We start from the raw sequence: 15,887 nt of genomic DNA, 5'->3' as shown, positions 1-15,887 counted from the left end.
TTGCAACAACAAGTTATTAACTAGGCTCAGGTGATCTGTGCTGGTTTACAGAAACAATTAAAAAGCAGTTCCCTGTTCACACTTTCTACAGTGGAATCTGGAAGAATAATTAGTACTGCTTGCTACTACTGTTAATTCTTGACCATTTGCCAAATAAATAACAATATGCAGTGCTCAAACAGTTCTGCCCAGTCTTGATTACACAGTCATGAAAAGTTAACTGACTACATAAATAGCAAACAAGTGTTTTATCCTTTTCTTGTTGTTAAGGATAATTCTTTTAAAAGTTATAATAATTGTTCAAAGATGAATCACTGATCAACCAGGGAACTGTATAATTTATGGAGTAACTTCTATACAAGGGAACCACTTTATTTCTCTAAGATAACAGGTATGAAATAGACTATGAAATCCTGGATGCAATGTAAGATGGGATATGGATTTCTGACATGAGATACGGGTACTATCAAATGGATGTACTATCTAGACCAATTTTCAACAAGTTTTGAGTCTTGAGAGTGGAAGACTACAGGTGATAGCCTTAAGAATGTACGGTGTTAGTCTTACTGAAATTGAGAAGTAAAAATGGAGTGGAAAAGAGTAGCTGTTCATGTTTGTACGGGTCTTATGACTCTTGAAAGGCTCAACTGTCTGTATGTAACTCCTTTATAATCCAAATATCCACCAGTTAAAGCTATTATCCAGTTTGGGGTTTTCCCCTTTAGAGGACCTGACAAACTGCTACTGAATCTTTTGTTATTTGTGTCTTGGGCTTTTTGTATATGGACTACTTGACTTCCTTTAGTTTAGGGATGTGGAATACTTTAATAAGTGTTAGTAAGTAAGTGACTTTATTGATCAGTCTTGAGGGCAAACTTGAGGAAAAGACCGGGGAAAAAAAACAATGCTGTTTGTTTTTGTGAAGCAAGTAACAAAAGACTTCATTTAAAGTGATGAATAATTTAGTTGAAATTGCTCATTCACACTGGAAAACTTCAACTGCTCCATGGAGTGAGAAGGCACGGCCACTCATGTCTGAACACATCTTGGTGTATTTAAAGGCTGACCTCAGCTTCTTTAAAGAAACAAGTAATTTCCAAGTAGCAAGAACAGTGCAGCTCTGGATGGAAGCAAATATATGCTGCAAGACTCTGAAGGCTGCAGTTCAAGGAGGCTGACAGAGGAGGTGTAATACTCACTGCACAGAAAGTGCAGTTTGGGTGCCAGTCCTGCGTTTTTATCTATTTCAAGTATAGGCTACTAGTTCTTGCCTGTCTTGTGTAATGTACTTACTGGAGTAAGAAATATGAGCTAACAGGAGCCAACAACATATGAAAATAAGGAAACAGGAGTAACTGTGGTGTCTGAAAAACTCTGACTTTGTTTTAAAACATCAGAAATACTTTGTGATATGGTGCTTCAACAAGAACCTTAGCTTTTGAAAAATCTAGCGTTGTATTACCTGTGATTAATGCTTACTGGCAATTAGCAGTCACTTGTTTATCAAGATGTGGGAACAATGTGGTCCTATAACAGGTCTGTGATATGTAGAACAAATAAAAATAACTATAATTTTTTTTTAGCCCTAAAAATAGATTTAATAGTTCAATTTTCAGGCAGAGGTAATTATGTTATTACTTAATTTAAAAACTGAAGGTGTCAGTTACACAGGCATCCCCTGGAAAGAATTGCTTGGAGGCAGAATTGTCTAGAATTTAATGTAAAACATGACAGTAAGTTGGAATTGACTTAAATGCATATCTGTGTTATTACATTGCTGAAAACTTCTTGAAATCCATATCAACATCAATTCTTTTTGGTTAAGTGTGTACTTCATAAATTATAAGATCTAGGCAGCTAGATTTTGCTGTAGTTCAGGTGTGTAGAATGCTTCCTGTGAATCACTCAACAGCAAGAAGCACATACACCACCTTTTACTTAGTTCTGTATGTCCTACATGGAACAAGAATGACATTGGTGCTAGCAAGCTGTACAGGAGGCTTTTTGATTTTTATTGTCAAAACTTCTGTGACAGTCAGCATAATGTGATAAGCATTTCTTCAAGATTACCACTTGCTCTGAGAGGAAAAAAAAAAATACCATGGATGAAGAGCTTCAATGCCACCATTCCTTTCCTAATGCTCATCTGTTTCTTGTGGTTCAAGTAGAAAAGGAATAAAAAGTCACTTAATGGGAAAATACGAAGAAAATATTTAGACTTTATGTAAAAGTAATGTTGATTTGCATGGTAGCATGAACTGTAAGGTGCTCTGGTTTGAGAAAGCTTACAATGATAAGGGAGAAATGAGATAAAACTTGTGTAGGCATAAGAGTGGGGAAGCTACAGTAAAGGAAGTCTTAAGCCATAACTCTAGAACTCCATGTATGAGACAGAAAGGGAGGGATAGCCCAAAACAGGTAACATATGATAACATCTATTTACCATAAAAATCTTGATGCCAACTTCCCAGAAATTATGTTTATCCTTTTGATTCTTAAGGAGTCAATAATAATAAAAACCAGACTCAACTATCTTTTTCAGGCAAGAATTTAAGGCCTCTCATCAGCAATATTTTGTTTTGTCCTTAGTTCTACTCCAACAGTGGAGTCTTTAGCTATATAACTAAGAAATGTTTTAAGGCTGCTGTCTGCCCATCACATTAAGAAAATATTTGGGTCTCACCTAGGGAGATTTTTCTCTCTAGAGACAAGTGAAATAATTTCTTATTGGAGATAAAACTGAAATGAACATCTTCAGAATGATGTAAGATTCAAGTACATTTTAAGTCTTCCATTGTCTAGACAGCGTTAAACCAAAAAGTATCTTACCACAACATATTTATATTGAAGGAAATGAACTATTATGAAAAGCCAAATATTGTGAATGCCAACAAACTATATGCTATCCTTCTTGTGCTTGATGATTAAAATAAAGAGGTCTTGTATGTTGTGGTACTTGCCTGATACTTTTTGTTATCATCTAAAAAAAAAAAGTAAAGATTTAGAGTAATTCTGTCTAAAAATCTGTACAGTGACAACTTAAAGAATTTATTGCAGACAAAAATGCAAACTAATGTAATGAAAGTTCTGAAATCTTTTGCTTTCACTAAATTTGAAGAAAGTTCAGGATTCATGGATACTAGAAAAGTGAAAATTCCAATATTCTTCTGGCTTAAAATACCCCACCCATGAAGGGAGAAACAAAACAATAAAGACCTGATATTTAAAAATAATTACTTTATCCAAGACTGGGACAGGTACAGACAGTTCATCCATGTCTAGTGCTGTCATCTGTCAAGTAAGATCATAAACTAGTCATTCTCATGTGTGGAACATGAAGGGATAGGAGTAGTAGGAATATTAAAATAAGCATTGAGTTTTCTGTTGCTTATTAAATGAAATATTCTAGAAAAGATTATAATTTCCTGCACTTCTCCACTGTTTGTTCAACACTCAGAAGTCGAAAATAGCTTTCACATGTTTAAAAGTGTCTCATTTTCATAATAATTAATTTAAAAATAATTAGAAAAATTTTTGTATTCCACAAGTGAAGTCTATCTGGAAAGTAAGGTGAAGTAGAAGGACACTTGGGTCACTTGAAAGACTGGTACTTTGCAACAGAAATAGTTTAAAAAAAAAAAAAAAAAACAACACCCCAACACTACAGGTAGTTGATATTCAAGTGGTTATTTACAGGCTGTTTGATAGTCAGCCAGTGCAATTTAAGTCTTTGTATTCAGCTTAAGTCTAATCAAACCAAAACATCCATAAAAACCTCCATTCTTTTAAAATATGGAAAAAACTCACAAAAAGTTTATCTTTATATAAACCATGATATTTAGTTGGTATAATTACACATACAGATCATGTAGTCACCTGCTAGCACTTCATTGTCAAGTCAGGGAGCTAGTGAATGTTGCAACCATGTTTATATAGATACATTTGATTATTGTCAAACTTCAGTTCAATTGTCCTTTAGTCTGAAAATGCTGTCAATTCTCTCAGCTTCAGCTTTAACTCAAGAATCTGGGTGAGAGCATACAATATGAAAATGCTTTGGCTTTACTGGCTAATGCAGATTGGACTGAATGTACAGTTTCAAGTTGTTCTGAAACTACATTGTTGGTTTGAAGTAACAAAAAAATCACAGATCATCTTACAAATGCTCCTGGAGTATGGAATGACTTTGATAATAATTCAAACAGACAATTAAGGAATATGAAAAACTGACTCTCAGAATTGAAGATTGAGCTTCTTGTAAGCAGCACTGCATGGCATATAGATATCCCTGTTCTTAAAGGAAGACCTAAGAGAGTAAGAACTGTTAGCAAATAGAACATTGTACAGACCACGGACTCTTACAGAACATTTTATCCTTAAAGAGTATATTTAAATTTACTGGAGGGAAATAGTACAAATGCAAATACACTCCAACCTTGAAATTTACAACTTCCCTTCCTTTCCCCCCCTTGTTCTCTAAGGTATTGTGTTCAGTGTGTGTGTGTGTATATATATATATAATAGTAATAAGGAATGTATACATCTTGAAACATTGTGAGAGATTTATATTTTCTGGTTTAGATGTCTGATTTTACTTGGGATATGTATGCTAAACTGCACTTTGAATTTAAGATTGTCAGATAACAAAACAAAAGCAAATTGGAAAGTCTGATGTGGTTGAAAGGCAATTCATCATGTATCCTTCACTGAGGTCATAGAACAAGTGTTTAGTTTTAGCAAGTGATATACTTAACCCAATTTTTTTCTGCATTTTTTCCTCCAAACTACATTGTTTGTATGTATCCTTTATTTAGCTAAATTATGGAAGAAAACTTTTTTGAAAAAATGTGAAAAATAGCAGGATGGGGACAGATCTGCACAAGATTCATAGCTAGATAACTATGAAACAAGGGAGAAATGACAAATGCTGTAAGTGTGTAAGATCCAAAAGGAAGATAAAAATTCAGCCACTTGATTTTTGAATAGTATGTTTGATTACCTGTTAAATATCTTTCATATCTCAGGAGCTGAAATAAAACTTAATTATGTTGGGCTGTAGCACTGGTATTATGTATTCCTATTTCCACATGAAATATTCTAAGTGACTTGGTTATTTTGCAATTGCTCATCTGCAATTACACTGCTTTTCAGAGTCTGAAATCAACTACATGCTATGAGATCTATAGAAGTTTTAAACTTATTCTCTTGCATGAAGAAAAAGCATTGAACAAACAGAATTATACATCCCCTAACCTTATTTCTTCACTGAAATCAACAATTATGAAGTTGCACGTGGCCTATTTTTTGCCTTATTAAAACCTAACAGGATATGTAGGTTGCTCCAAAAGTAATGCTTTCCAGTTTTTTTTTTCCATGGAAACTACAACAGATATAAAGAACAATAACAACACTATTGATAGAGTAAATTCTCAGGCACAAAATGCTGTTTTTTAAGCAATGACCACCATTAGCCTACTTGTATGGATGACTGAGATGCTTACTTCATGGTGTGGCTGCTGGAAATGGCTATCCCAAGTGTAACTTGTCTTGTACCTAGCTGCTGCCACTACTGAAACACACCAGCCTCTGCCTCACTGTGCTCACATCCATTGTTTGGTCTCAACAGATGTTCAGCAAGCACTGATGAATGTCAAATGATGCCATTTTCTCCACATGGAGGAATTCACCAACATCTTTGCTTCATATGAACTTCATTGTTGTATGCTGTTTTGTCAGACTTCCTCTTTGCTACCATCTGTCACACAGTAACAGGATACTGACAGGAAGGTTCAGCTTATCCTACCATGCTGCCTGTAATGCCATACTACTGACATCATGGGCCAACATAATAAAACAGGAAGCACTAGCTCTAGAGCAGACCTTTTACAAAATCTGAAACCAGGTATACACTGGTATATGATGAATGTCCATTCCTTCACTCAAAATAGTAGTACTGGATTCCAAAAGAATACAATATCCAATGGCTTATATAAAAGCTAGAGGAAATATTAACAGATGAAGTAAGACTTCAGGCTGTGAACATTCTATTGATTTTGATGAGCATAGATCATACTTTGTGTGGTTTCTTGTATTTTTAAGCAGTTGGCTAAAAAAAAGACTTAAGGAAAGCAGGAAATGAAAATAAAGATGGATGCACAAATGCAAAATGATAAATATTGATCTCTAAAAAGAACTGATTGCTTTAATTTCAATTAAATGCTAATTCCAGTTACTACATGAAAGTAGTCATTAACAAAATCCCAAATAACTTGCAATTATAAAAATAATGAATGAAAAAGTGTCTGTACAAAGAGATACACACTTCTCAAAGTGTGGGAGCGTAGGACTGCTGATCCAATACATCTGCAGATTAAACTTACAGTAAACCTATAATTGTAACCTAGTTTTCCTTTTGGTGAGAATAAACTTAATTAATAGCTATGAGTGTTTTTTGGCTAAGGTTGCAAAGGGTCTTCAAAGGGCTACTGTCTTGTGCACTTATTCGCTTGGAGTGGCTACTTGATTTGAATGGAATGTCCCATTCGGAAAATCTACTATTGTGAGGTCAGCACATTAGTATCTCTTAAACTGTACCAACTGTTTTCAGGTCAGTTCCTACTGCAGCAGTATTAGTACAGCCAGTTTGCTTCCTTATTTGTAAAGTATTTAAATCTAAGTGCAGCAAAGTGATGTAGAAATGTTAGTAACTTCGATGAGAGTATTCTCTTTTCTTGATTTGTCTAGTGGAAATTAAAGACATTAACTGCCTTTATTTTTCACTGAAAGTAGGTGTGAAACTACTAAGCCACTAGAGGTATTAGACAGGTAGAAGAAATTCAGTCCAGGCTTTGTTTCGCAAAATTAATATATTTTACCTGACATTCCTAGGATACATTCACCTGTGTGAATCATTTTTTCCAACCATTCCTACAGTTTACTCCTTGGCCTAAAACTTCTTAAAAGTACAAAGTAAGAGGAAATCATGACACTGTCATAGAAGTAAAAAGAGGTAGAACTTCTGTTTCTAGCAGGTAAATTTTCAGATGCAGTTACAAAAGGTATTTGCAACACAAATTGCTAATAACCTACAGAGGCATTTTGTGGCAAATTACTGAAAGACCTATTGTATATCTGTGCTGCAAAAGATATTTTCACACCAATAATAGAGCATTTGTGGTGACTAGAAATTATTTGAATTAGTTGCCGCTCCTAAACATGAATAATAAATCTGTATGATAATGATCAGTAACTAAAAGATAACAATGAGTTTTCTTTTATTAAGAAGATTGTAAGCAGCTGATTCTGTGATTCTGCCTATCTTCTTAACTTTAACACTATTTCCACACTTCATCTGTACTAATGACTGTTAAAGTAGAGGACAATATCTTCAAGATTAAGTATGGAGAGATAGTGCTCTTTTTAGTTGTGATGGGATCTAAATCTTAGATATTGTTATTCCTTTGATACAGTTTGAAGTAGCATGTCTCAGTAAGCTTTGTTTACCCTGCACAGAATCCTTGAGTTTCATTATGAAATGCACTGGGCCCTTCTGACGAACACTAAACCTGTTTGTAATGGGAAAGAAGAGAGGAAGCAATTTAGCCATTTAAGCCTTCCAGAAAAGGATAAATGCTGCAAGAAATTAGTAATGAAGGCTAATCTAAGTTGTAAGAAGGAGTCTGAGCCTTTATCAGAAGGCTAAAAGATGATGAAGCATCCCATTTATCACATGTATGTCTTTAAGATGGTTGAGAGTCTTGGCTCTTAGTTTAACCCTAATGAAGAAGGTTTGTACAGCTAAATAATAATGAAGATCTTGCAGAGGTATATTACATATTGATGAATGCTAGATGAAGATAAAATGGGAGCACACGAAGATATGTAGATTAGTTTCAGCTTATGGCAGTGAAATTACATTATGGACTCAATTAAGGTCAGCTTGCATTTACTCCATGGCATCAAAATTAAAAGTAAACAATTGAGGTTAGCAAAAGTGTAGTTATATGCAGTATTTGAAATATCAGCAATTTAAAAGGAACAGCATTAAATAGCATTGTAAACGCCTCAGAATATATTGTGATTTAAAGCCTGGGTGGCTTATACTTGCAACAAAGATGACTGTCCTTGCTATTACTCTAGTTAACTACCAAGAGACAAGCAGTAACTTGTGACAAATAAAAGCTTTTTAATGTAGTTAACTTGTATTTTTCTGGCACTAGTTTTGAACATTTGATAGAAGTACCTACAAATTTTACAAAATAGAGAATGAAACCTTCCATAGTGCTGACAGCTACAGTAAAATCAGCTGACAGTAGAAAGTTTTTAACCATTAAACACTTCAAAATTATTTGGATGGATTTATTTGTGATTTCCACAAATGTTTAATTTTGTTATACTTCAAAGATTAAAGTGAATTTCACTTGAGTGAAGTGATACTCTTGGTGAGTGAGAGTACAAAATTATCGAATAGTACACTTCTCAGTGATATCTTAAATATTTATTTAATTTTGACAAAAAAAATACATAGGTCACTTTCCAACTAATGAAAGTTTCTTACCTTCATGAACACATAATAAACTCAGTGACAGAGGAGCTATCTAGAAATAATTGGAAGGAGATATTATGTGCTTGTACGTGGAATCTTAGACTTGGATAAATTGTAGTGAGAAACAGCTATCTTACATGCGAAGTATCTTCACTAGCTAAGTGCCATTCTTACAAGCAAGTCACTCCATTACTGTAAAAGATGCATGCTGAAAGCTCTTTTTTTTTGTGATGAGTAATATTAACACATTTGAAAACCAATGCCAAATTCAGCATATATTCAACAGGTATTCAGCTCTAAGTATTGTACTGGATGTAAAGCTTCAAGATGACAATGTGGTTATCCTTGATTGGTTGAACAGCCACTAAAACTATAGCAGCAAGGTCACAATGTTACAGAGATCCAAGACAACAGGATCAGCAGTTTAATCCATTAGTGTTTACTAGAGTGCTGTAAGATATTAATGATTGTGTTGCTTGAACATTTATGATTAGAGACAGGAGCTGAATACCATGTTTATGGCCATGTGAAATTAACAAAAAGGTAATGCTATATTGACACTGATGTGGCTGAAAAGTCTGATGGAAAGTACCCATGAGAAATGAATGGCAGCATGACCAGTAATTCTAATTCTAGTATGCAGTATGTTTTCAGAAGGCTAAAAGAGAAAGTAAGAAAAGCAACAATTGCATTTTGTTTTAACATATGTTATTAGTTCCAGTAAAAATTTTTACTCCAGAGAATACAAGTGACATCAAGATGAATATCCTGTGAAGTACTTCCTTTTGCCTAAGAACTTTACTGTGTACATAACGCTCCCTCCTATGTTATGTCAAAGTGTCTTTGGCTAGCTACAAATAGGAAAAAAAAAAAGCTAACCTCATTTCAGAGGCTCTTAACTCTCAACCTATTCAGTATGACCTAATAGAAGAGTGCATACTGTCATTTTCGGTATTTTGCAACAAGTGATGAGTCAAAAGCGGGCTTGTGGAGACACTCTAAATACACCCATTCTAATAACATTAGTCTATTTTGTTTATTTAATTGAAGTGTAAGCCCTGCTAGTGCCACTGAGGGGACAACCTCTCATAGGGCTGATGTGACTCCTGGTCCTCGTCAACCCATCTCTTAGGGAGCCAGTGGGTTCCCTGCTGCTGTCACCTGCTCCTCTGTGTAGGGAGTTGCAGTGCTCCCAAATGGTGTGGGCCTTGGTGTGAGGATCACTCATGGAGATGCTGCAGGATCAGGGACAAACACAAGGTACTCCTCCTGCCTGACAAGTGCCCTTGTCCCTCCCTTTGTCACATCCAAAATACCAATTTAGCTCATCTAAAAATGGTTTTTAAAGTTTCAAAAAACATTAGATATTTCATCTGTGTGTGTATATGGATACACACATGCATTTTAAATGTACCTGCAAGATGTTCAGCTTGATGTTTACAGTGTTTCAGACAAATGACAGAAAAGGAAGCATTCTTTGCTATATTTTTCCTTTATTTCCCACCCTCCTTCTACAGGACTATTCTTTAACGCACATAGTTTTTACCTGATTACATTAGCTCTAATTGATCTTGAGATTGTTTCAAACTTCAAATGCTTCATCCTTATACTGAAACTGTTCATCGTTATCTAAGTTTTTGTCTTGCTTCAAGAACAGTCGATGTTGGGGGGGAGGGAGAGGAAAGAGGGGCAAGGGGAGGAGAAGTAATTCTTCCATTATTATTTTGGGAGTATCTTTCTTCTTAGAATCAGTAGTTTTCCCACATTCCTCAAGAGGGGCAGGAGCTGGAACTAGGTGATCTTTAAAGATACTTTCATCCAAACTGTTCTGTGATTGATTAAATGTCAGTGACGTACTGTGTACTGAAATGTTTACTCCTGCTGCATTAAAGAACAGCAGAAAAGCAAGTGAGCTGGTTAATTGTAGATCATTATCAATACCATTGAAATGGTGTACCATTTGAGGTACTTAATAGCAGTAGTAACTGCACGTAGGCATGCAGTTGTAACAATTACTGTAACTTGTGCTTGCAACACTTTTGAAGGGGATAAAGGAGGGAGGAAATAAGAGCTCACAAGAAAAAAAAAAAAGTATTAGCTAGAAGCACAGGCTAGGATAGCTCTGTACTTGCATCTTGTAAATTCATAAGCTCTCTTGCTCTATTAATGAAGCATGAAATGAACTGTGACTTCACATTCTAAGCAGGATGTATTAAGATACCCAGCAGCAGAATAAAGGTGAAATTCAAATCCTTTTGAGCAGAAGAATGATGATTTCCTCAGTAACCACTGGGTAGCTTTACAGTGAGAAAACACTGAACAGATCAGAATCCAAAAGCAGTAACCAAAGTACAGTTCTAACATGTTAGACAATGGAAATAAAACATGAGTAACTGTGAATTTTCTCCAAACTTCCAAGAATTCAGAAGATTGAAGCATTTTTCTACTGTTATGTAGAAATTGAATTAATGACTTGAGTGCAGGTTAAAGCCAGATATAGAAGCCTCAACAGGAAAATTCTCCAGTATCATTTGCCCATGTAAGATCTCAGCATTTAAATTTTAAGTCTGGGTTTAGAATCTGAATGGCCAGGTAGGAAAGACACATTGTGTATTTCATAAGTTCAGCATTGTGAAATGTCTAACCTTTTAATGTGTCTTAGAATATTAGGACGTTAACGACAAATATATTTACTAGATAACAATGTCTGTATTGCATTTGTGCAAACACATTTTCAGACCAAACAGTGACAAAGTGGTAGTCCTTACATTTCTACACTTGGAGCCTGCAGAAATGCTTAATCCTTAAGAAAAGGGATGAGACAAAAGTGTTATGTTATTAACTGAACTCACCTAGCTTTGTCTTCAATACAAAAAAAAAAAAAAAAAACTACTGTTGAAACAAATCAGGAATACATTATCTAGTTATTCTCTTGCCTTTTGAGTAGTAATGCTTACTGATAATTTCACATTTGAAGTGATACCATGATCATATCTGAAGTAAACAGTAAAAAATATAATTACTATAGAAAATTGTGCAGTTAGAATGTCTAGTCTTTTTTAAAATCTGCACCTGCAAGAGCTGTAAGTACTTAAGCTTAATTTGTTGACTGATTACTATTAAGGTATTTCCATCCTTGGCAATATTCAGTAGGTTACTTGGACACAGTACTGGTTAACTGGCTCTAGCTGGCTCTGCTTTAAGGAGAGGAAGGTTGGACTAGATGACTTCTAGATGTACCTTCTAACACCAACCATTCTGTAGTGGGATGAATATACTTAAATAATCAAGCAGGTAAGCAAATATTTGTCCTCCTGAATGTTTCTAACTGAAAGTTCTCTCTGCTTGTCTTACTGCTTCCTGTAATCTGTTGATACTATCAACTAAGTTACAAAGGTTGCAAGATACATACTAGAGTCATTACATTAATGAGACAAACCAAGCACTGCATGACTATTGTCCTTCTGACAAGAAGAAGCAAAGGATCTTGACTATCTTTCATGTGTCACCTAACTTGCTATGAAAAAACATTCTGCGATTTTGATTTAAAACATTCACAATTAATCTTAGATGGCTACCTAGCAGTATAGACACAAAGAGTAGGAAAAGACAACATGATGAAAGCATCATATAGTAATAAGAAACAAATTTGCATGATATGCAGCAAAGGAATGCAGTGAAAGCACCATAGAGACAATAGCAGGTAACAAAGAAGGAAAATTAGCTCACCTCTTCCAGCAAGGACTCATGAGAAGCATAACTGCTCTCAAGAAAGATAACGCTCCTTTGGCTGCTAATTCTTAAATGAAGGTGGATTGAATGAAGGAGGAGGGGCAGATTGAGGCTCTGCCCTTTCTAGTTGCTCATCTGCATTGTTTGCACCTGAGCTCCCTAGGTTAGCCATGACTTCTCACCTGGTGCTCGAAGATTGGTTTAGGCTGTAACCTGGCAATTCTGCTGCACAAGGCTGTAACAACAAAATCAGAATTGTAGAATTGTGCAGAAGTGTTTGAACAAAGCCTATGCTTTCTGTACTGAAGGTGCTCACTGACATTAACTTACCAGTTAGTTGGGATACTGTATGGACTGTATGTGTCCTTGGGAGGAGGATGGTGCTGAGTAGTTCAGTAGAAAGGAAGTGAATAACACTGATGTTTTTCTAAAAATACGGAAGGGAATTACCTAAACATCACAGCAGTGTTCCTCTGCTTTGTTGAAAGTGCTTGTGCTTAAATGACATGAAGTTAAGTTATGTTTCTAGTATATCATAATTTTCATTATGATTTCTGATGTTTTGTGAAAATGGAACCACTATATGTTGGTTACTGAAGTGTTCCTCTTTGGGGAGCACTTCAAGCAGAAAAAAAAAAAAAAAGTCAGCTTGTTTTAGAAGGTACTGAATGATGCTGCTTAGACTAAAGTTTTTGATTTAATTTTCAAGAAGGTCACTATTAGGATGATGAAGCTCCTTTGGCATCCCTTTCCAAGCAAAAAACAATGGCATACAGCTGCTTATTTACAGATTATATAAACAATTATGGTGTGTCCCTCTTCTTCCTGAAAGGTAGGTGGCCTTCTGTGATGGTGTGATTGCATCAATGGATACAGGAAGAATCGCTGATGTCATCTATCTGGACTTCAGTAAAGACTTTGACACCATCAAACACAACAAACTTCTCTCCAAATTTGAAAGATATGAACTTGATGGGTAGACTGTTAGGTGGATGAGGAACTGGTTGTAAGATTGTACACAGAAAGAAACAGTCAGTGACTCAGTGTCTGGATAAAGATCAGTAGCAAGCGATGTCCTTCAGGGGTCTGTATTGGCACTGATGCTCTTCAACATTTTCACCAATGACGTTGACAGTGGGATTGAGTGCATACTCATCAAGTTCATGTATGACATCAAGATGTGTGGGGAAGTCAACACATATGAAGGACGAGATACTATCTAAGTGAAAGATTTTGAACCTGAGTTGTGGCAATTCCTGCTATTGTTACAAGCTGGGGAAGGAAAGGAATGTGCACAGCCCTGCCAAAATAAACTGGAGAATACTGATGAATGGCAAACTGGACATGAGCCAGAAATTTTCCTTTGTAACCCAGAAGGTCAACCATATCCTGGGCTGCATTAAAAGTGGTATGGCCAGCAGGTCAAGGGAGATGTTCCTGCCCTTCACAGCTACTCTGTGCTGGTAAGGCCTCCCTGGAGTACAGTGCCCAGATGTGGAGCCATCAGTAAAGGAGAGACATAGATCTGTTGGAGAATGTCCAGAGGAGGGCCATAAAAAATGTCCAAAGGGATGGAACACCTCCTCTGTGAGGACAGGCTGAAAGAGCTGAGGCTCTTCAGCCTGGAGAAGAGATGGCTCTAGAGAGACCTGATAGCAGCCTTTCAATGTCTAAAGGGGGGTCTGTAAGACAGAAGGGGACAGATAGTTTAGAAGGGTCTATTGTGACAGGAGATGGAGGAAGGATTTCAAACTGAAAGAGGGGAAATTTAGATTGGATATAAGATACAAAATATTTTAAGACTGGTGAAGTACTGGAACAGGTTGCTCAGAAGTGGTGGAGGACCAGCCTCTGGAGACACTCAAGGTTTGATTGAATGGAATTCTGAGCAATCTGATCTAGATGTTAGGTGTTCCTGTTCATTGCAGGGGAGTTGGGCAAGATGACCTTTAATGGTCCCTTCCAACTCAAACCATTCTATGAAAATAGAAGTGCTAAGTAATAGTTGCAAAATAGATTTAGTTGGTTGTGTACAATGCAACAAATAAGAAAGAATTAACTGGGGCTTCAGGGAAGTATAAAAAAATTTTTAGAAGTATTTGCTAGACACCTAGAAAAATTGTTTTGTCAGTAAAATGGCTATTACGTTTTGTACAAGAGTCTGTCAATTACTGCTGAAAGGTAAATTCTTCTCTTTCACATCTTTCTATTTTCATTTTAACTTCCAGTTATATTGAAGCAGAAATTCTTGACAAATATCTTATGTGTTTACTTAATGGTGAATTATGAAGGTATTCAACTTTCTGAATTTTGAGGTTTTCAGTGAATACCAATAGTTGATTTTCTGTGTTATTTTTATGCAACATGAGAATTTATTTTTTTAAAGTCTAAGTGTAATACGTAAGAACCAGAAGTAATGTACCACTGTTTTTGATTGATTTATGATGAGAGTGAATGAAGTGAGGGGTATTCAGTGAAAATAGAAGGTGATAACAGACTGTAAGAGAAAGCAAAATTCAAGATGTGTGTTATTTCTTTATTATTCCAAGGTACATTAAGGTCTCTACTAGTTTCCTTTCTCTGTAAGTATAGTGCTACTTAATAAAGGGTCAATGGAAAGACAAAAAAATGTTCCTTTAAATAACACTTCATTCTGAAAGTCTAAACTCTTATTGAAACTCCGTGGGTAAATGGCCTATTGCCCATTTGTTTATATTCCTCCAAATATCAAAACGATGCCCTACATATTTTCGTATTTCATTTTGTACTAAAAATTCTTCTTCCTCTAAGATTTTTCTACAGCTTCATATTGGATTGAAAAGTAAACCATAGATTTATAACTTGTAATAGGTAAGACTTTATTTGTCTGACAGGTTTCTGGCATAAACCGTGGTAGTAAAAATCATTGTACCTGAAAAGGAAGGAGAAAGGGCAGGGAGAAACAGTCTTTGATGAAAACAGAGATGTGTCTACTGATGGACAGCTTAAATTGAATTGGTTGCTCTTTGTTGCTTGCAGAACCTACGTGCTTGTGTATGTGTACAAAAATATACATTGAAGTGATACTAGTCTGACTCTATTTTTATTAGAATGGATAAAAATGTTATTTTAGATAAGTGAGTGATGGGATAGCAATTACACTCTTGCATCTCTAAATCTGACTGTCATTCAAGTTTATCTAAAGTTGGAAGTGGGAATTAAAAGGGCTTTTCAGATCTTATTGTGATTGTTGACTATTATCACTCATCTGTGATGGATGAGAAATAAAAGGGTTTGAAGTATGTACCCATATCTTTGGGCAGATTTTGTGTAACAGGGATTAAATCCTGGCTTGTAAGTAACAGGAATCCACACTCTTCCTCATTTAATAACTACAAATTCTCCCTTTTCCTGTGATAAATGTGACAACATGTCAAGTAAATGATAAAGTCCACTGGAACCATAGAATAGCATTTATCCATAAATACATTAGAATTAATTAATTAAACATTACTACTGTTATCTCACTGGGATTCTTCCCTGCATTTATCTTTTTAGTTTTATCTGACCCCACGAGCTTTTGTTTTCAATCAGCAGTAAGCTGGTGGCTACAGCTTTCCTCTGTAGTAGA

At 35.6% G+C, this 15,887-nt stretch overlaps 1 long non-coding RNA gene across 7 annotated transcripts in view; it reads right to left on the bottom strand.

Moving 5' to 3' along the window:
* LOC109369748 (uncharacterized) overlaps window positions 1-12,474 on the bottom strand; it is a 110,033-nt gene extending 97,559 nt beyond the window's left edge. For 3 of the 7 annotated variants that reach the window (XR_014887319.1, XR_014887323.1, XR_014887324.1), the window contains exon 1: window positions 12,275-12,474. This is a non-coding gene — a long non-coding RNA (uncharacterized LOC109369748). The remainder of the gene's footprint in view (window positions 1-12,274) is intronic. The other 4 variants (XR_002119182.3, XR_014887322.1, XR_014887320.1 and 1 more) reach the window with 4 other exon arrangements.
* Window positions 12,475-15,887: the final 3,413 nt, after the last annotated feature.

This window comes from Meleagris gallopavo, chromosome 1 (genome assembly GCF_905368555.1).
Source record: "Meleagris gallopavo chromosome 1, MGAL_WU_HG_1.1, whole genome shotgun sequence".
NCBI lineage: Eukaryota > Metazoa > Chordata > Aves > Galliformes > Phasianidae > Meleagris > Meleagris gallopavo.
The sequence above is the reverse complement of the archived record's forward strand: the minus strand, read 5'-3'. Positions and strand labels throughout refer to the sequence as shown.